Source organism: Lagenorhynchus albirostris, chromosome 4 (genome assembly GCF_949774975.1).
Source record: "Lagenorhynchus albirostris chromosome 4, mLagAlb1.1, whole genome shotgun sequence".
In the NCBI taxonomy this organism is placed as follows: Eukaryota; Metazoa; Chordata; class Mammalia; order Artiodactyla; family Delphinidae; genus Lagenorhynchus; species Lagenorhynchus albirostris.
In genome coordinates this window covers 23,880,013-23,902,876 of record NC_083098.1, presented here as the reverse complement: position 1 = coordinate 23,902,876, position 22,864 = coordinate 23,880,013, and the positions used below count along the sequence as shown (strand labels likewise).

The following is a 22,864-nucleotide window of genomic DNA, read 5'->3' as shown; positions in this document are numbered from 1 at the left end:
TTGCGTAATAGTTACACCAGCATGCCAGCCCGTTTCTCTTGTGTGTCTTGCAGAGTTTGTTTTAAAAATAATTTCTTACACCTGTCTCTAGTCCCAAAATGCTTGAGGTGGTTTATTGTTCAAATTAATCTGTACCTGACTTCGCTGACTCACCTGGGGAGAGCAACAAGTTCACACACCGATGTGAATGAAGAGGAGGGAGGGGACAGGCTTCTTATAATTTAACAAGAGACGGGCACTGACATATCAAAAAAACGTGTATGCCAATGACATGTTCTGTTTAAGTAAATCAATTAACGGAAGTCCATGTTGCAATCCTTTCCAAGCAATGCTCTGACGAAAATTAATGTAGTTGACTTATCAGATAACAACATTAATACATTAATAAAATTAATGTAGTTGACTTATCAGATAACAAAATCTGAAAGCATTTGTCTGCTCGGCTCAGTCATCCTGTGGTCTCATCCCACCCAATCCTGCACACAAGCAGCTCTGCTCTTAGTAAAGGCTTTAAGCTATAAACGATTCCACACGTAGTTACAGGGTTGCTTCTGGTCCACTTCATGCTATATGGACTTGCTCTCCTTGAGAGTGCAATTAGTCTCAGAACTGATTTAGTGACTCCCCAGGAGGAGAACACCAACCAGGCATATTCAACCCAGCCAAGGATTCAGTGCAGCAAGAGGGCAAATGTATACTGACAGCCCAGTCTTAGTGGATGTGTTTTCAGAACTAACCAACTCAAGGAATAAATTAGGGTCTCAATGAGTTTCCTGTGGGGTGGGGTAAAGTGGCTGTCAGGGTCTTATGCTTGGGACTTGGGAGTCATCATCTTCTTTTTCCAGTTAAGCGACTGCTTTTTGGCTGGACGCTATTACTTAAGTTCATTGACTGCTCCGTGCCTTGATTTTTCCATTTAGAACAGTGCTTCTCAACTGGGGGCCATTTTGTCCCCCAAAGGACCACATGGCAAGGACCGGAGACATATTTGGTTGTCACCAGCAGGGGAAGGGATGGTGGTGCTACTGGCATCTAGTGGGTAGAGGTCAGGGAGGCTGCTAAACGTCCCAGATAGCACAGGGTGGGCCCACAACAAAGAATTATCCAGTTCAAAATGTCAGTAGTGCCAAGGAGGAGAAACCCGCTTTAGGGAAACAACCCCCTCGAATCACCCCCGCCTTGAATGGAACATTAGGAGATCTGACTTTTGTAGAAGACTTTGAGATCCTTGGATCAAAGTTGCTGTGTAAGTTTAAAAAAAAAAAAAATCGTGTTGCTACAAGTCCCCAGGCCTCAGTGAAGCTTGCTGACAGGGTCTGACTCAGCTCCTTCCCACATTTTAAAGGGTTATCTTTGCTCTCCTTGGGATTTGTCTTTTTTTTAAAGCTTGTTTTTCTTCCTAAGTACTTTATTTTTTTAAATTAATAAATTATTTATTTTTGGCTGCGTTGTGTCTTCGTTGCTGCGCACGGGCTTCCTCTAGTTGCCACGAGCAGGGGCTCTTCATTGTGGTGCGCGGTCTTCTCATTGTGGTGGCTTCTCTTGTTGCCGAGCACAGGTTCTACGTGAGCGGGCTTCAGTAGTTGTGGCACGTGGGCTCAGTAGTTGTGGCTCGAGGGCTCTAGAGCGCAGGCTCAGTAGTTGTGGTGCATGGGCTTAGTTGCTCCGCAGCATGTGGGATCTTCCCGGACCAGGGCTCAAACCCGTGTCCCCTGCATTGGCAGGTGGGTTCTTAACCACTGCGCTGCCAGGGAAGCCCTTCCTAAGTACTTTAAATTTTAAAGGTTTGGTCCAGAACCACTTAGTTATCTAAGTTATTTTTGGCTTAGTTCTCAAGAGTCCTAAAGAGAACTTTGCAAACTGGTCTTTGTTCTAGACTAAAGGAGATTATTTTCCTGAGGTCTAGGAACCCGGTAAGTCTTTAACAATGATCCTATTACTGGCTGACTCAACAGCTCACCCACAAGTGAAAAAGAGTTAGGTTAGTAAGAGCAAACTGAGTCTTTTCATTGGCTCTTCTGTTTCCTTTGCTCCTGGAAAATTCTCTTCAGCGGTCCATTGAGATTCACACAAAGAATGACAAAGAAGGGAAAAAACAATTTCCAAAGTAGGCGCTCACAAGAATCGTATTTATTTTTTCTGGAACCATCTAGGAAAAAAAGAAAACAACCAGACAAGACAGTTTTAAACCAAGCCTGCTTCTGATTTAAGTCATTTCCTTTCTGCTAGCCTGTCAAAATTCAACTGCGTCATATCAGGTCGTTCTGAAAACCAGATTGGTGCATGAGGTATTTTTGGCACTCCCTGGACTTTGGCAGACTCTAGAAAATATTAAACGTGTCAGAAATCTGGGAGTGGGGGGAATGGAGAAATGGACTTCATTTTCATGGAAAGTTGGTTGTGTGCTTAGGTCGCTGAGAATATTTTCCCTATGAAAAGATGATTTAACGAAGGCTGAAGATGAGGGGGGAAAACTTAAACCACTGACGATCAGGCAAAGAAATAGAATTTCTACCTAAGAAAATTTATATTGGTCTACAAACCTGTATTTCATTAGCCAAGGAAGAGCATTCTATCAGCCCTGTTAATAATACTTCATTACTGTTCAATGAATTCCTTTAGTGGATGGCAAGAGTCATTAAAAAAAAAATTGTGAGCTGGAGGGCACCACTGGAAAGCACTCATGGAGAACCCATGGAAGCTTCTCTGAGTCAGGACAAGAGCAAGAGAAACAGTCTTCCTACCCATCATTGTTGTGAACTACAGCATCCCTCTTAGCTTTACCTTTGATGTGCCTGGGACTGACATTTCTTTACTTTTCTTCCTCCCACTGTTTGAAGGGGATTATGGGCGTACAATTGGCTCCTGGCGATGACACTAGCATTATGAATAACGCTCAGGGGCTAGATCTAGGATGCTGAAAACTGACTGTTCGATTCCCAGAACATTTTGCACAATGATGTCTGGGATGCCAAGTCAGCAGAGTGATGTCAGAGGAAATGTAGGCAGCAGGAATCCTTTGGAAGAAGGCCTTAAAAACTAGATATGTAGACAGAGAATTTTGCTGTAGTATCTTCGTCGTGTTTGCATTGTGGTGTGGTGGTGTTTACCTTGCCATAATTTTGTTATTCTTTATTCGTAGAATTATACAGCTTGAAAAAATATTCTCTTGCTGCTACTTAAATGTGATCTCTCTTGGCTTCGTTGTAATTCCTGTAATCAGCCATGGGATTGGCAAAAATTCATGACTTATCAAGAAACCAGCAGTCACATCTATGCTTGTTTAGATTGTTCTATTCCGTGTAGATGGGAATTAAATTAAAGAAGAAAGTAACTTGATCTGATTGGTAGAATGTTATGGTAGGAACGAGCTTTCCCTTGTAGGCTGGAGGTGTGAGCAGGGAGGTTTAACTCTTGTAGGAGCAGAGCAGAGATGTGGTTCAGGAGTACTGGTTATATCTATAGTGGGAAAAAAACCTGCTAATGCTGGGATTTTTTTTTTTTTATTGAAGTACAGTTGATTTAAATGTTGTGTCAATTTCTGCTGTACAGCAAAGTGATTCAGTTACACACACACACACACACACACACACACATATATACATACTTTTTAAAAAATATTCTTTTCCATTATGGTTTATCACAGTATATTGAATATAGTTCCCTGTGCTATGCAGTAGGACCTTGTTGTTTATCCATCCTATATATAATAGTTTGCATCTGCTAATCCCAAACTCCCATTCCATCCTTCTCCCACCCCCCTCCCCCTTGACAACCACAAGTCTGTTCTCTATGTCTGTGAGTCTGTTTCTGTTTCGTAGATAAGTTCATTTGTGTTATATTTTAGATTCCACCTATGTGATATCTTATGGTGTTTGTCTTTCTCTTTCTGACTTACTTCACTAAGTATGATAATCTCTAGTTGCATCCATGTTGCTGCAAATGGCATTATTTCATTCTTTTTTATGGCTGAGTAGTATTCCATTGTGTGTGTGTGTGTGTGTGTGTAAATACACCACATCTTCTTTATCCATTCATCTGCTGATGGACATTTAGGTTGTTTCCATGTCTTGGCTATTGAGAATAGTGCTGCTATGAACATAGGGTTGCATGTATCTTTTTGAATTCGTGTTCTGTCCAGATATATGCCCAGGAGTGGGATTGCTGGCTCGTATGGTAATTCTATTTTTATTTTTTTGAGGAACATCCATACTGTTTTCCATAGTGGCTGTACCAACTTACATCACCAACAGTGTAGGAGAATTCCCTTTTCTCCACCCTCTCCAGCATTTGTTATTTGTAGACTTTTTAATGATGATCATTCCAACGGGTGCAAGGTGGTATCTCATTGTAGTTTCGATTTTCATTTCTCCAATAACTAGCGATGTTGAGCACCTTTTCATGTGCCTGTTGGCTATCTGTATGTCCTCTTTGAAGAAATGTCTATTTAGTTCTTCCGCCCATTTTTCGATTGGGTTATTTAATTTTTTTGCTGGGATTTAAAAAAAATGACCTTTAAAAAAAATGTTACTACCAACTTAGGATAACGTCATCTTAAAGGACCCGATAGTAAATATTTTAGGCTGTAGGCTGTACAGGCTCTGTAGCAACTACCTAACTCTGCCGTTGTAGTGTGAATGCAGCACAGATAGCAAGGAGATGCATGGGTGTGGCAGTGTTCCAATAAAATCTTACTTATGGACACCGAAATTTGAATTTCATGTAATTTTCACATTTTACAAAATAACATTCTTCTTTTGATTTTTGTCAACCATTTAAAGATATAAAAACCATTCTTAGTTTGCAGACTGAGGTGGCACAGCAGACTTGGCATGTGTTCTGTAGTCTGTATACCCCTGGTTTAGAGGGAAACGCGGTGACTTTGGAATTAGATACTCAGGTTAAAAATCTGGCTCCACCCACAACTCACAAACGGCTTGGTTTGGCTGTGGGCAGATCACTTTTCTAAGCTTCAGTTTCCTCACATGGAAAATACAGATAGTACAGTCTCCCATTCATGATTATTATGAGTATAAAAATAACAACATAAGTAAAATGCCTAATACTCTGCTCTCCCTTCACAAATGATAACAAGATAATAAAAACTATTATTGTTAACTGCATGTACCAAAATTCACAGTCACCCACCTTTGCAATATGAACATACCATTGTAGTTTTCTTTAAAGGTAGCATGAGATCCGATTTTCTCAAGTCAGTTACTTTACTTTCATTCTACAAGGATTTTCTTCATCCAAATGCATTTCTGTGGTCTCCTGATGGAGTCTACAGTTCCAGACTTAATATGTATGAACCCAGATCTATATATCCTTTCCCACATGAACAGATAAACATTCAAAGCATGTGTTTCTTGAACCTTCTTAAATTACTCCAGGGAGAATCTTGTCAGGTTCACACTGCAGTTTAAACCTGGGAGTTGCTATGTTTCTGGTTTGCCTTTCTCATCAGACTTGGCAGGACAAGTGTTTGGTTTCACTTTTAGTGCCTTATGTTTGTGACAGAGCAAGAGATAACTATGAGAAGAGTGTTTGCCTGGCTTTTGCTAGATGATGTAAATGGAAGAAACTTTATTCAGAATAAGTCTTCACATCTAATTCAAGGTACAAGCATTTCTCCAACCCCATAATTTGTGAAAATATCTTCCCAAGAGAACTTCCAGCCTCAAAGTCTACATTCGGCTGAACCCAGACACTTAAGTAGACTTTCCACTTGAAAGAAGTACCCTTGTTTCTCTATCTCTTCTGACAGTACCCAATCAAAATCTGAAGAACGGTATGCCCTATGGGGCCAGCATTAGGGTAAGACAAATAGGGCACTCGCCTTGGGGGAAAAATTTAAGGGGTGCCAAAAAAACTTAGTCATCAAGATAAATGATATTTTAATGCAGTATTAAAAAAAATTAAAATCCATTTGAACAAAATCCAACTGAAAAAAATTTCAAAATTTTACCTAGGGCTTCCCTGGCGGCGCAGTGGTTGAGAGTCCGCCTGCCGATGCAGGGGACGCGGGTTCGTGCCCTGGTCCGGGAAGATCCCATATGCCGCGGAGCGGCTGGGCCCGTGAGCCATGGCCGCTGAGCCTGCGCGTCCGGAGCCTGTGCTCCGCAACGGGAGAGGCCACAACAGTGAGAGGCCCGCGTACTGCAAAAAAACAAAAAAAAAATTTACCTGAAGACAGGCTCAGGAACAGTGCTGGCCAAAACATATTTGAGCTTAAGGCAAAAGAAAAATTCAGTAATACTGATCCGATAAATCTTATTTAGACCCCTTCATAACTATTTCTTCCCTGGAGGTTTGCTCAAAGTTATTACTGTAATTAAAAATATTCGCTTAGAAACAGTTGGTTCTGTTGCACTGTTTTCCTTTCTTCACTGCTTAATCAATCTCTCTACATTCTCTTCTCGGACTATTTTTTCTCTCCTTTTTATTTTGTTATCACTCGCATTTCTTTTTGCTACTTTCTTTATACACATTAACTTTGACCCATTTACTCTTCCTCAGTTTTTGCAAGGAAAACGATCAAAGAGCTCTTTCATTTATAATGACTGAGTGGTTTCCTATCAGTCAATACTAAGTCTCAGGCAAAATGCCTTTCGTCAATGGTGGTATATGTCCTCTTGGCTTGAAGCCACCATGGTGACCTCTTTAACAATTCTCATGGTTCCCTGGGGTATGGAAGTCCAATCTGGGAAACTCTGAGCTACATAAAAGCTGATAAACCACAATAAGGTCTGAGGATTTCCCTTTACTCTATCGGTGGCAATCTTAGAGTGAGTGTTCATGAATGCAGGGGGCCACTCCTCCGTGATTCCTGACAGTTTCCAGCACATTCTTTAGAGAGGAGGTTTGAGAACCAAAAGTTTGAAGTAAGCTCCACGTGGCTGTGTTGGACCATTAATTTGGCAGCATCTGGCATTTATAATCTGAGCAAAAGCTCCCTTCCTCTTTCTTAATCTTTATCCCAGATGAGAGCATGGCTCAGGACCAAGAAAGTTTTCAGTTTTTCTTCCCAGGAAAGCTAAGCCAGATGCACAGAATGCCACAGGGAGGCGACCATGGGAAGAGGGGTCAGAGTTGTCATATATTCCATGCAGTAGCTAGAGCACCACGGGGACACAACCTTTGATGAACATTTTAAATGCAGGCAATTCCAGGGATACCGATTAAACCTAGCCCTGTGAGTTTATAGCAGATTATCAGACAGAATCATGATTTGGGGATATTTTTGCTATTTCCCAGTGTTTAAAAAATGCTTTAGCTCCTCTGTTGCCCAAGAGTATATATAAGTGATAGTTCCTTTAGTCCGGAAGTTTAAGCTCTACAACAATAAAATAAACATGTCACATATTTATGCACATATTATCCAAACACACACCAAGTACTTTTTGTGGTTGGTTTGAAGTTTTGATTCTGGGTTTCTGTATTTATTTATTTTTCTTTTAAGAAACAATGTGAATATCCTGTGTTAGGGTGGGAGTTGGGGGAGGTGACTTTTTCCAGATGATGGGAGAAATTGAATTTAGTTCCTCCAGGCTTGGAAAACTTCCGCCATTCAGTAGAATTAGAGATGAGCTTGAACAAGGTCAAAAAAAAGGGAGGTCTCTGAGGAGATAAGGGAAGCCTTTTCAGCTGGATGAGAACAGAGGCCAGTCCAAGGGAAGTAGAGAGTTGTGTTCTTAAACTTGAACTTGAGCACGCATCAGAGTTGCCTGGAGGGATCCTGAAAACATGCATCACTGGGCCCCACCCTCCGAGTTTCTGATTCAGCAGGTCCAGGTGAAGCTCGGGCACTTGCAGTTTTAACAAGATCCCAGGTGATGCTGTTGCTGCTGGTCCAGGGACCACACTTTGAGAACGACTAGTATTGAGTAAAAGTTGATCTTAACTGGATCATAGACTCCACTGGGAATCTGAAGAAAGCTGTTAGAGTCCCCCTGGAAAACTGCACAAACAAAAATGTGAAATTTGGGGTCTAGTTTCAGGATTCAGTGATCCAAATTAAGGATACCCCTTAGGTATTGTTGACTGAAAAAAAATGCACGACCTAAAAGTTGAGAGTCATGTTTTACTTGGCAGACAAAACTCAGGACTTAAGCCTGGGACACAGCATCTCAGGTAATTCTGAGAGACTGTTCCGAAGAGGCAAGGGGGGAGCCAGGATATATAAGAGTTTTTGCAGCAAAAGACCAGGTAGTTGGAATCAAAAGATTACTGTCAATTAAAGAAAACCAGATATATCAAGGTAGGGAATTCAGTGCTTTTCTTTGTATGGGAAGATGCAAAACTTGGGCTCACTGCCATCAGTCCTTTGATATGCACCTCACCTATCTGGGGCCAGTATCCTATGTTATTTCATCCTGAGTTCCCTCAGGGCTCATCATCTGGGCAGCTGTAATGTGATGGCTTGATGGCTGCCACAGCCTTTGTTTACTGATGTGGCAGGTGACATTTTGTATTCACAGTATTGCTCCATTTGAGATGGCCCACACTATCCCCAACTCCATGATTCTTCAATTAGGGATTTCATTCATCCATTCCACCAAACCTTGCAAGATGTGATGTGATGCTGCCTTTAGGGATGACTTAATTAAAGCCTCTGGATTTAACTCACATTCTTAAAGACAGAAAGGGTTTTGTAGAAAAAAATCATTTCCAAAACCCCAATATTTAAGACTCTGTGTAAATGTTTTTACAAAGTTTGTTCTGGTGCCCTGAAGGTACTCAATTCGTTTTTTAAATAATTTGAATAAAACTGTAACCCTTCTCTAAAGAAAGTTGACCTTGAAAGGGTGAAGAAAAACTGCAGCATTTATGAAAAATGTTGAGTACGTACATTGTTAGTGTTGAGTGCCAGTTCCAAGTAATTACTGAAGGAAGAGAGATTTCCAGTAGGTAAGATAAAGGAAAGATAATTCTGAATTTTGTCAACCACAGACCATGGTGCAAGGAGAGAGAGCACAGCAAACTGCAAAAAGACATGTGTTTTTTGGTCAGAAGCCTTAATCTTGGATCGAGGCACTGACATTTACTAGTTCTGTAATCCTGCAAAAGCTGTTCCCTTCTGGAACCTCAGCTTCCTTTTCTGTAAAATGAGTGTATTATCTATCTCACAGGTTTTTGTGAAGCTAAGATATACTTGTTAACTTGCCTAGCGTAGGGGAGCCTCAATACATATCCTACGGGGTGTAAATTTTCCCACACTCAGTGTTATACCGTTTGATCCTTTTAGGTGGTACTTTGCCCATACTTGGGTGGTTTCCTCACTTGCATGCATTCATCAGAATTCTACTGAATTCTCAAAGGGGACTCTGCAGATCTCTGGAGTTCTCTCTCCATGCAGCTGTCCTCTCTCTGGTATTTGGTCCTGTGAACCCTGGCCACTTTTGTCTCTCAGGACTTTCTTACATCTCAACTCAGGGAGTCTCCTGGGCTCTGCTTGAGTCCCCCCTCTATTTCTCCAGCTAGAAATTCTCTCAAAGCAGTAAGCTGGGCTAGTTGTAGGGCTCCCCTCTCAGGGATCAAATTCCTTCAATGCCTGGTGTTCAGTGTTTTGAAACCATTGTTTCATATATTTTGTCCATTTTTTGGTCCATTGTTTCAGGCAGTAGAGTGTCTTGTCTCTGTTACTCCATCTTGGCTGGAAGTAAAGGTTCATTATTTTTTTAAACTTGTTTTTCCTTTTTTCTTCTGAAATCTTTCATATAAACCTAAGAGCATTTAAAATACATATGTACATTTTTAATAATAAAACACCCTTTCACATGTCAACCAAGTTATAAATTAGAACATTAAGAGTATATTAGAATTTTTCTCTAGGCCTCTCCCCAATTCTGTTCCTTTCTTTTCTCTGCAAAGAAAAAAATTCCTCTGAATTTTATGTCTATTATTCACTTTTTAAAAAATATCTTTGCCACCCATGTGTGCATGCTTAAATAATATTTTTTAGTCTTGCCTGTTTTTGTATTTTCTATCAATGAAACCATAGTGTATGTATACTTCTGTGACTTGCTTCTTTTATTCTACATTATAATTTTGCTATTCAATCGTGTCGATGTAGTTCCTTCATTTTCATTGGTTGTATTCATGTTTTATTTACCGTTCTGTGGTTTATATACTTTTGGGTTGTTTTAAGTTTGGAGCTAGTGAGAACAATCTGCTTTGATTATTCTTATATTTGTACCCAGGTGCTCACGAACATGAGTTGATCAAGGATATATATGTTGGAGAGTAATTACTGAAATTGCAGTGTATGTACAAGTTTAATAGTGATGAAACATTGTTTTCCAAAGCAGTCATTCCCATTTATACCTCCAACAAAGTATATAAGAATTCTCACTGATTCACTTCTACACTTTATATTGCCACAGCTCTTAAATTTTGCAAAACAGGTGGGTGTTTAATGGTATCTTATTATGATTTTCATTTCTCTAATTACTAATGAAGGTTTTTTTTTATTTTTGCGGTACACGGGCCTCTCACTGTTGTGGCCTCTCCCGTCGCGGAGCACAGGCTCCGGACACGCAGGCTCAGCGGCCATGGCTCACGGACCCAGCCGCTCCGCGGCATGTGGGATCCTCCCGGACCGGGGCACGAACCCGTGTCCCCTGCATCGGCAGGTGGACTCTCAACCACTGTGCCACCAGGGAAGCCTGAAGTTAATTACTTTTAATGTTTTTGTCATTTGAGTTTCTTCTTTAGTAATATCTATCATCTATCTATCTACCTATCTATCTTTGCTCAGCTTTATCTTGTTTTTTTCTCATTTTATTTTATCAATTCAGTAGTGTTCTTAGTATATTCTGAATGCTAGTCTTTTGTGCTAATATGTGTTGCAAATACCTCTTTACAGTTTGTTTTTTTTACTCCCTTTCATGATAGCGTTTGAGGAATTCTTAATTTCAGTGTAACTGGATTTATTAACTTTTCCTTTAAAATTGTTCATTAAAGAAAATCTTTTTAAAAATCCTTTAATACCCTCAAGGTCACAGAGATATTCTCCTTTGTGATATTCTTAAAGCTTTATTTTTTACCTTTCACATTTAGATCTGTTCTCCACTTGAAACTGGTTTAGTGGAACATTGAACTGCACAATCACTCTGCACTAAACTGCAATAGCGACTCTATCATTTATCAAATGATTGTCTATGTCTCCATTCTCTTCCACAGTTTGTCTATTCCTGTGCCCAAACCACATTGTCTTAATTACAATAACTTTACAGTAAACTTGATAATTGGTAGGACAATTCCCTACCTTCTTCTTTCTCAAGAATTGACACTTTCACAATAATAACTCCTCTAACCCAGGAATATCATGTACATTTCAGTTTATTTAGGCCATCTTTAATATGTAGTAAAATGTTTATGGCTTTCTCCATAAAAGTTTTCCACATCTTCTGTTAGATTTATCTTAGGTACATTTTCAAAATATTACTGGAAATGACATTTTTAAAAGTTCATTTTATCTATTTGTTGCAGGTTTATGAAAATGCAACTCATTTTTGTATGTTAACTGTATATTCAGCTGCACTGCTAAGCTCTCGTTAATTTTAATAATTTACCCATAGATTCTTTTGCATTTTCTGTGTGTACATCCATGCCATCTGTAATAATGATAGTTTTGTTTCTCCCTTTGAAACTCTATGCTTTTACTTTTCCTCTTGAATTACTGCACTGACTAGAATTTTCAGCATAATATTGAACACAAGTGGTGAAAACGAGCACCCTTATCTCAATTCCCAATCTGAAAGAAAATATTTACAACATTTCACTGTTAAATATATTAACCGAAGAATTTTTGGAGACATTGGTTCTTCAGTACTTTGACTATTATTTCACTGTCATCTGGCTTTTTTAAAAAAATAAATTTATTTACTTATTTTTATTTCTGGCTGTGTTGGGTCTTTGTTGCCACACGTGGACTTTTCTCTAGTTGTGGCAAGCAGGGGCTACTCTTCATTGCGGTGCGCAGGCTTCTGATTGCGGTGGCTTCTCTTGCTGCAGAGCACAAACACGGGCTTCAGTAGTTGTGGCACTCGGGCTCAGTAGTCATGGCTCGTGGGCTCCAGACGCACAGGCTCAGTAGTTGTGGCGCTCGGGCTTGGCTGCTCCACGGCATGTGGGATCTTCCTGGAGCAGGGTTCAAACCCGTATACCCTGCATTGGCAGGCGGATTCTTAACCACTGCGCCACCAGGGAAGCCCCTGGCTTTTTTTTGAAAGATGAACAGTTAGGTGTCTGTCTAATTTTTCAGTCCTCTGACCACTATTAAAATCCTCTCTGACTTTAGTTTTCTGCAGTTTTACTGTGAAGCATCTGGTTGTCGATTTCTTTTGATTTATGCTGCTTGGATTTGTAAGACTTCTTGAATCTCTGAGTGCTGCATTTTAAGAAAATTTTAACTGTTCTGTCATCAAATATTTTCTCTGCCAAATTCTCTCTCTTATCTCTTTCTGGAAATCAACTTAGATTTATGTTAGTCTTTCTCACTCTATTCTTATAACTTCTCATAAATTCACTTTCACAGCTATCCTGTTTCTTTATGATGACTCCTGAATAATTTTTCCAATCTCTTCCTGTTCACTAATTCTCTTTTTGATTATATGTTAAAATCTATCCATTTTGTTTTCTAAAGAATATTGTATTCTTGGAACTTCCCTGGTGGTCCAGTGGTTGAGACGTAGGCTTCCAATGCAGGTGGTGCGGGTTTGATCCCTGGCTGGGGAGCTGGAATCCTACATGCTTCTTGGCCAAAAAGCCAAAACATAAAACAGAAGCAATATTGTAACAAATTCAATAAAGACTTTAAAAATGGTCCACATCAAAAAAAAAAATCTTATATTCTTAATTTTTAGAAGGCCTATTTATTCACTTTGAAATATGTTTATTCCTCTTAAAGAGTTTCTTTTTCCATGCACATATTTTCATAGTTGCCTTGCGTTTTTTTTTATTTGAAGAAATAGACAACCTACAGTTGGATCTTGCTGCTTGTTCAATCTGTCGATCTCTGACTTCTGTGTTGTTTAGATTATTTATATTTAATGTAGCTAGTAGTATGATTGAATTTAAATCTAACATCTTGCTACTGTTTTCCATCAGTTCCTTGTTCTCTTTCCCCTCTTTTACCACCTTCTTTTGGATTGTGTCACATATTTCTGATTTCATTTTATTACTACCATTTGTGTTATTAGTTGCATCTCTTTAATTTTTTTAGTGGTTGCTCTAGGCTTTACAATATCCATCTTTAACTTTTCGCAGTTTACCTTCAAGTAAGATTATATTACTTCCTGTATAGTGTAATAATCTTACAGTGCTATGCTTCAAAAAATTTTTTTCTTTTAGAATCAATTTTTTAAAAAAATTTTTATTGGAGTACAGTTGGTTTACAATGTTGTGTTAGTTTCAGGTGTACAGAAAAGTGATTCGGTTATATACATATATATATTTTTTTTTCATTCTTTTTCAGATTCTTTTCTCATATAGGTTATAACAGAATATTGAGTAGAGTTCCCTGTGGTATACAGTAGGTCCTTGTTGGTTATCTGTCTTATATATAGTGGTGTGTGTGTGTTAATACCAAGCTCCTGATTTATGCCTCCCCTCCACATTTCCCCTTTGGTAACTATACGTTTGTTTTCGATATCTGTAAGTCTGTTTCTGTTTTGTAAATAAGTTCATTTGTATCATTTTTTTAAAAAAATTAGATTTCACATATGAGTGGTATCATAAGGTATTTGTCTTTCTCTGACTTACTACACTTAGTATGATAATCTCCAGGTACATCCATGTTGCTGCAAAAGGCATTATTTCATTCTTATACTTCAAATTCTTTCCTCCCACTTTTGGTAGGATGTTGGTCATACATTTTAATTCTACATGTTATAAAATGCACAGTACATCATCATTTTTGCTTTAGATAGTCAGGTTTTTTTCTTTTTTAAAAAGAGCTTACAAATAAGATAAAGTCTCTTTATATTGACCATTTTAAAATTTTTTTGGTGCTTTTTATTGATTTGTGTAGGTTTAAAAACTACCACCTAATATCATATATCTTCTTCCTGAAGAATGTTCTTTAACATTTCTTGTGGTTCAGTTCTGCTGGCAGTGAATTATCTCAGCTTTTATTGTCTGAAAGAAGTCTCTATTTTTCTTTCATTTTTGAAATATATTTTCACTGGTTATAAAATTCTGGGTTGACAGGTTGTTTTCTTTTAGTACTTTAAAGACATTGCTTCATTGTTCTGGCTTTGTGTAGTTTCTGATAGTCTGCTATAATTCTTATTTTTGTTCTTCTTTATGTAATGTTTCCTTTTTTCCCTTCTTGCCTTCAGTGTTTTCTTGCTTTTCAGTTTTCAGCAGTTTGTTTATGATATATCTAAGTGTGTGTGTGGTGTTGGTATTTATCCTGCTTGGGATTCTTGGAGGTTAGCTATCATCATCATTGTTATTATTATCATCATTACTCTGTTCTCTTCCTTCTTCTTTTTTATTTTTTTTGGCCACGTCATGTGGCTTGTGGGAGCTTAGTTCCCCAACCAGGGATGAAACCTGTGCCCCCTGCGGTGGAAGAATGGAGTCCTAACCACTGGACCACCGGAGAATTCCTTTTCTCTTCCTTCTGGGACTAGTTACATATATGTTAGACTGATTCTGTCCCACAGCTCTTGGATGCTCATTATATTTTTTTCACTCTTTTTTTTCTATTTGTGTTTCAGTTTGTATAATTTCTGTTGGCCTATCTTTATGTTTGCTAAATCTTTCTTTAGTTGTATTGATTCTGCTAACAAGTCAGTCAAAAGATTTTTTCATCTCTATTACTTTTTAAAATTTCTAGCATTTCCGCTGGACTCTATATTTTCTACTTCTCTGCTAAAATTCCCCCAAATATTCATGCATGTTATAGACCTTTTCCACTCAGTCCTTTAACATATTAATTCTAGTTATTTTGACATCCCTGACTAAGGGCTCCAACATCTGGGTCATCTCTGAGTCTGCTTCTGTTGATTCCCTAATCTCTTGACAATGGGTAGGTTCTTCCCTTGTCTTTCTGTGTGACTCAAATATTTGATTGAATGTCAGACATTATGTATTGAAGAACTGTAGACACTGAGACATGTATAGTCCTTATGTCTGGAAATAGGCATGCTGCTTCTTCAGTCAGGCCATTAGTGTGGGGCACTGGGTCCATCTAGTCACAGGTTGAACTAAACTTGGATTTTGTTGTTGTTGTTGTTATCTTCAGTGCGATACAAGATTGAAATTCAACCAGCAGTGGGTTATGGTTACCTTGTGCTTAGCGTGTGACCTGGCAGTGTTCCTGCTCTACCCATAGCTTCCAGTAGTCCCTTAACATTTGCACTGAAGAGGAAGTCTCTTTTTTTTCAGTGGAAGACTGTTGTTGATAGTTACTAATGGTAGGCTCCTGGTAGTAGTGGTGGGGACAAAGGGGGTTATCAGTTATCCTGATCCAGCCGTAGTCTTAGGCAAGCCTGTGACCCTGGAACTCAGAGGGTGGAACTTTCTCTGCAATTCTGCCCATATTCCCCCATGGTAGCCAAACTCTGCATTGTATTTATGGTGGTCTTACCCTTTCTCCAGTGGTAGCAGACTTCTAATTTATATCAGTATAGGAATCTGAGCCCAAGAGGTATTCCTGTGCTTTCCCCAGATGCAGAGGGCTTTTATTTCTACCCTTCCTTCAAGCAGTAGATATTTCATAAAGTTTTGCTGCCCCTAACAAGTGGTAAAAAGCTTTTGCTCCAAAGAAAGAAGGATCTAGGGAAGCAGGCAGTCTTTTATGCATTTTTCCTCCCGCATCAGTCAATTACCATTGCACATCAGCAGGGACTTTCTCGAGTCTTCTGCCCTATGCTTAGTTTTGACCTAGTAGAAAAGAACTTGCAAGTGAGTGCAGATTCTCTTTGTGTCAGGGACTCCCAGTTATTCTAAACTGATTCATCAGCCTGTACTGATTTTAAGAATTTATTAAGCAATATTAGCTGATTTCTTCTTAGCCACCTTTATGGCAATGACCTCTTCTACTCATGCCCTCTCAAAGGCAAAAGTCCCACTTCTCTGCAGAGGGGATTGTCACTCTGTAGAATTCAATTTACTTGGTTGTCCTGTGACCTCATCTCTCTGGTGAGTTCTAGAAAAGTTATCATTTTACTGATTATACAATTTTTTCTTGTTGTTAGAATGGGAGCAACCTTATCTAGCAGCTTTTTACATCCCAAGCACAAGCAGAACCCTCTCACCTTTCTTTTTTTTTTTTTTTGAGTTTTAGCTCCTTTTATTTACTTTATTTTTTACTTTACTTTTTTTGTTTTTAAAAAACAGCTTTATTGAGATATATTTCACATACTATAAAATTCATCCATTTAAATTATACAATTCATTAGTTTCTAGTATATTCACAGTTGTGCAACCATCACCAAAATCAATTTTATAACATTTTATCATCCCAAAAAGAAGCCCTGGACCACTTAGCAGCCACTCACCATTTCCGCCTAACCCATCCAGCCCCTAGCAACCACTAACCTACTTTCTATCAATGGATTTGCCTCTTCTGGACATTTCACATAAATAAAACCATACAGTACGTGGCTGTCTGTGGCTGGCTTCTTTCACTTAGCATAATGTTTTCAAGGTTCATTCATGATGTAGCATGTATCAGTACTTCATTCCTTTCTCATAATATATTGTCCTTGGATAGAGGACATATCAGATATTAAACTGATAAGAACAGATACTACTTTTGATCTTAGCCACCCATTTTTGGTTCTTGCTGAATCAGTTATTACTGTAGTGATTGTAAAAATGGGGATTTTCTACTTACATCATGCCTTTGCATTTAGTAGTTGGCACTTTTTTTTCTGTAGAGTATAACTCCTCCTCCACTTGGGCTTTGTAAAGAATTTTTATCAGTGTCAGTATGACCTTCATGGATCCTTTTTCTTCAACATGTAATATCCACTTCATTCAGTATTCGTTCTGATGAATGCATGGCCTAGAATACTGCCAGTGGTTGCCCCTTCATGCAGACTCCTACAACCTTTTGACATGCCCTCATTAGTTTGGAGCATCATCATACTTTCTGGCATTTCCTTACTTTTCTATAACAAGGTGTCCCAGGCTCATGGAAGTCCTATTTAGGGTCTTCTGTCTCTGCTCATTACACAGTGCCCATTCCTAGGTTCAGATCTTTCCCAATTTCTTCCCTCATCTTCTCTCCTTGCTTTTTCTAGTTTCCCTTGATTCTCCCATTTACTTCATCCATTGTGCTGACATAGTGGTCTTTTATATATATTATAGGCAATCAGAATGCATCATTTATGCCTTAAAAGTTTGGTCCAAGCTCTACTCTGCTTCTATCTTACCTCCTACAGTCCATTCTTCTAAAAGCAGCAAGAACAATCTTTTAAAAACATAAATAAGGTATTAGTGACTTTTCTGCTTAAAATCCTCCAGTGACATCCAACCGCACATAGAATAAAAATAAAACTTCATCCTATGGCTACTAAATACTTCTCCGATCTTAACCTCCTACCACTCTCTTGCTTGCTCCCATGCTTTAGCCTTTGTCCATCAACACACTAAGTTTATTGTTACTTCGGACCCCTAGCTCTCCAATTGTCTCTCTCTGGGGTGCTGGTCCTTGGATCGTAGCATCCTCATCATTCCAAGACTTAGGTTGAAGGCCTTTCCTGTTCAACCATCCAAATAAACCTTGTCTGTCTTATTTACTGCCATGCCCACACGCCCCCCCACCTTGAATGGAACTCGTTATAGTTGGTAAATAAGTATTTGTTGAATCAATCAACAAGTGAATGAATGAATAAATCATATTCAGAATATCAGGTGTGATATGTATAGATTGAGGAAGTTTCTGGTTTTTATTTTGTTTTGTTTTGCTCAATGCTCAGGTATTATCACTACTGTTGTTTTATTATTATTATTTTGTGTGTATGCAAGAATGGAGGGATCAGGGTTACTTCCAGGTTCAAATCCATTTTGAAAACCTTAGGGTTCTGGAAGGCTGTTTTGCAATAGTTAAAGTTTCACTGTTTTTTGTAGATGAAGTTAATTATATTTATGAAGAGTCTGGAGGCTATAACAAGATGAGAGCTCACTCTGAAAGTACCTGGTGAGAGCTTACTCTCTTGTCAGCCATGGGCTTTGAAAGACAGATGGAATGGGAGATACGGTGATAGAAATGGGCCTTGCTGTGTGGTGCTCATGACTCAAAGGCTACTCTTTCTGCTTGTGAGACCAGTTTTGAAGAGAGGACTGTGTTACTTAATGATACTACTCATACCTCTGAAATGCTTAGAAACATGTCTCTGTTTTAGTTATACTTAACATCGTCCATTTTCTGTGAAACAGGCTCATAGCAGAGAGTTCCCCTGAAATAACACACTACAGGTCCCAAGAAAAATAGTCTATGAGTTGTTCCTGCATAGTTTAATTCAAATCAATACTAAATAGAATTAAGGACTTCCCTGGTGGTCCAGTGGTTAAGACTCCACACTCACAATGCAGGGGGCCCAGGTTCGATCCCTGGTCAGGGAACTAGATCCCACATGTGTGCCGAAACTAAGAGTTCACATGCTACAACTAAGGAGCCCGCATGCTGCAACTAAGACCTGGTGCAACCAAATAAATAAATTAAAAATAATAATAAATAGAATTAAGAATGCTGCATTTTTCAGATGAAAAACAAAATGTATAATGAAGCCTAGAAATCATATGGTGGTGGACACATATGACGGCTAATGAAACAGGAGTCAGATACTCTTTTGTCTTTGTCTCCAAATTCAGTCATTTCCTATCATGTGGACAAATATTATCTGAGTTTTTAAGTTTGTTTTGGATGTGTAGCTGCCCCTAGAATTTTGTTTGGCATATCATTTTTTTTCGTAGCCTTCCAGTTTCTTAGCTATAGATAAGTCTAGAAATAATGCTTAAAGCTTTTATTACTTCCTCAAATTACAGTGATAAGTAAGAAAAAGAAGTAATTAAAATTTAAAATTGTTTCTGAATTAAAAAACAATGACCGCTATGCAAAATGTCATCACCCTACAGGGTCAATATTTCTGACTCTTCTTACTAATGAGATAATTAAGAAAGAACTAGTTACCTGAAAACAAAAAAAATTTAAAAACAGTAAAAGTAATTGTCAAATAAAGCTAGCAAAGGCAAAATATAATATAGATGTGTGTGTATATATGCATATATATGTATACTATATACATATGTAAATATATAAATACATAGGTATATGTATGTTTTCTCCAACTCCTGTATTCATGACAGAATGCTATTAATCTTGTGGCAAATTGCTCATGGGAATTATTTTAAGAGCCAATTCCTACTCTATTTACTTAAGTGTCTGAAAAGCCAGAAAGGTTGACTCAGCCAGGGCTGGATGCAAGCATCATCAACCCATCAAATTCACTATCTAAAATAGTCTGGATAAGTTAAGTAATTTTGGCCTGAGCGCTAATGAGCTAGAGCATCCTCTGCTTGGACCACTCCCTGGTGTTAGGCTTGACGTTTAGAGTGGTCAGAAGTCACAGTGTCCTGCCTCTATGTGATGACAGCCCTGGTGGTCTGCCCTCATGGAGGCCTGAGCCTCGGGTGTCTTTCTAGCAGTGAAGAGGTTTCTCCCCAGTTCCTCCTATTCCTAGGTCGACCCCCTTGGGATATATGCTGTGTATTTGGGAGGCATAGCTAGTGGTCAGGGAGATGTTTTGTTCCTTGCAAACCTACCTGGCCTAATACTGAGGACACAGAAATGGTAATTTAAAAATATAACCTTAGAGATCTAAATCAAATGTGGGTTCCCCCAAAGCACCTCTCTTTCTCCTCAGAGAATCTAACATAATGAAATAAAATTGTCGACACCAGATCTGCAACTTCACCGTTTTATTTTCCTTCTTCTCCGACTTTCTTTTTTAATTTTGTTTTATTTTTTAAATTTATTTTTGGCTGTGTTGGGTCTTCGTTGCTGTGCATGGGCTTTCTCTAGTTGCAGCGAGCGGGGGCTACTTTTTGTTGTGGTGCGTGGGCTTCTCATTGCGGTGGCTTCTGCTGCGGAGCACGGGCTCTAGGTGGGCAGGCTCAGTAGTTGTGGCATGTGGGCTTCAGTAGTTGTGTCTCGCAGGCTCTAGAGGGCAGGCTCAGTAGTTGTGGGGAAGGGGCCTAGTTGCTCCAAGGCATGTGGGATCTTCCCAGACCAGGGCTCGAACCTGTGTCCCCTGCACTGGCAGGTGGATTCTAAACCACTGCACCACCAGGGAAGTCCCTTCTCCAATTTTCTATTTTAAGAATTTTCAATCCCATAGAAAAGTTGAAACAATAGGACAGCACACACTTATTTACCCTCTCCCTAGATTCAAACGTTGATACATTTTGCCACGCTGGGCCATTTGAAAGTAAGTTTCAGATATCATGACCACAATTCTTCAACATGCACCTCCTGAGAACCATGGACATTCTTCCATCATATCATTATCATGCCTAAGACAATTAACAGTAGCTCCATAATATAATCTAATATCTAGTTCATTTTCAAATTTCCTCAGTTGCCACCCCAAATGGCTTTTTTTTTTTTTTTTTTTTTTTTGCGGTACGCGGGCCTCTCACTGTTGTGGCCTCTCCCGTTGCGGAGCACAAGCTCCGGATGCGCAGGCTCAGTGGCCATGGCTCACAGGCCCAGCCTCTCCGCGGCATGTGGGATCTTCCCGGACCGGGGCACGAACCTGCGTCCCCTGCATCGGCAGGCGGACTCTCAACAACTGCGCCACCAGGGAAGCCCATTATAGCTGTATTTTAAAGTATCCAACAAGTTTTATGAATTGAAATTGGTGGTTAGTCTTCAGTCTTTCAAAATTTAGACCAGTACCCTCCCTAAATCCTTTATTACTCATAACATTTATTTTTATAATGGTGCAAAACTGTATCTTTCTGGCAAAAAGATCTGCAGTACCTACATTACTTTTTTAAAGAAATTCGTATTTACTCAAATATATATTTACTATACCTTTTAAATCATATTTGTCTTTGTTTATACTTTATTTTATATTCTCATAAGTAGCTTTATAATAGCCTTTAGTTGTTTTATGCTAATGTATTCTTCCCCTATTTCATGACTCATTTAAAACCTTATTTTTCAGGTATTCTCATGTATAGTTACAGGTAGTATATATTGAAGTCATCTTTTTGGAGGGCAATTTTGAAAGCATCTATCAACATTTAAAATATACATATATAGGGCTTCCCTGGTGGCGCAGTGGTTTTGTTTAAACTGTTTTATATATGCATATATATTTTGCATGTTTAATGGGTACATAGATATGCATTTATGTATGTTGTATACATTTGTATATGTATGGGAAAATGACTTGAAGGTAAAAGTAATAGTAAAAGTAATTGTATATACTTCAGATTAAGTTTTCTTTAAGAAACTTAAAATTTGTTGTTTTAGCTGTGGGTTTTGAGAGATGGGAAAAGGAGAATTCTCTTTTTACTTTGTAAATTCTTAATATGTTATATTTTGCAACGAGGGTGTATTGCTTTTATAACGAAAAATATAACAAAGGTTTTAAACTTTCATCATATCAAAATAAATTATATCATATGTCAAAATAATTTTCAGAGAATTTAGAGATAAATGTAAAAATCCAATCTTTAAAAAAAAATAGAGACTTTTTATAAATTTTATACTTCCATGTGTAAACCACTAGCACCTCTAAATAAAAACTCTGCTTATTTATATAGTTTTCAACGTTTGGTTAAGAAGTTTTTCTAATGCAAATTAAGCAATAGTTAGTTTTTAAAAGAATTTCAAAAACAATATGAAAAAGTGCTGATGACTCGTATCATAAGAACATCTTTGCTAATGTTTTAAAAAGTCGAGAAGAAGGAAAGGAGGTTCTTGGCAGATCGTTTTCCATTAGAACATCATAAAGCTGGAAAGGTGTACAAGAGAGGCACTGTCAGGGAGACTGGGGCTAGGGGGAAGGGCAGAAGGAAATATTTGGAATGCAGGTTATTGTGCTACCAAGTAGTTTCTTCCTTTTTCAGTCTGGCCACGTGCAAGAGCCTCAAGGGAGACGTGAATAGAATAGCAGTTAAAAGGAACATCTGGTAGACCAGCCACCTTCTCAGGCCTGCCAGCCTGTATCACAGGGTAAAGGAAAGAGGCCATGGTCTGGAGGAAAGTGCTGTGGCTTTTGCCACCACCCTGACACTGAAAAGCCCTGAGAGGGCCTAACGTGGAAAGAAAACTCAGGGTCAGTTAGGGAGAAGCAAACCTGGAAAAGGTAATTAGATTTCAGCCAAGCAGTTATTAACAAGGAAGGAAAACTGAGAAAAGATCTTGGTTGCCCGCATTCTTTAACTGTTATGATGATTTTGCTTTCAATATAAATTTGGCATTTGGAAAAAACAGTTCATCTTTATCCCTAGATTTTTTTTTTTCCTAAATGAAGAGCTCTATTTTGTTATGGTGATGGTTTTTAGAAACATAACTGAGAGGAAGAATATACTAAGATCTTCATCCCAGTAACCACACCTGTGAATGGCCTCATCTTGAAAACCATGAGATCACAGTCCAACCATAATTCCTATTACAGATGATCTGGCTTAGGGTGGGCCAAAGACATTCCCTCTGATTTCTAATTTCCTCTTAAACTGTACCAGGCTGATTGAATGAAGTAGCCAACACCCAAACTGTTCTGATCACACCTATATTTGGGGCAAAGCAGTCAAAAGATGTGTAGATTACCCTCCCATCCTATTTCTTCCGATTCTCCTGGGCCCCATGTACACACATAATCAGGACTCT

At 38.7% G+C, this 22,864-nt stretch overlaps 1 long non-coding RNA gene, 1 other non-coding gene and 1 pseudogene across 2 annotated transcripts in view; 2 read left to right on the top strand and 1 right to left on the bottom strand.

Moving 5' to 3' along the window:
• LOC132519689 (uncharacterized) overlaps nucleotides 1-22,864 on the top strand; it is a 125,659-nt gene that overhangs the window by 47,003 nt on the left and 55,792 nt on the right. The gene's annotated exons all lie outside the window — the stretch shown is intronic.
• Nucleotides 16,689-16,811, bottom strand: LOC132520172 (U2 spliceosomal RNA; annotated as a pseudogene).
• On the top strand, nucleotides 18,513-18,585 carry TRNAV-CAC (transfer RNA valine (anticodon CAC)). The gene has a single exon. It is a non-coding gene; the product is annotated as a tRNA-Val (tRNA).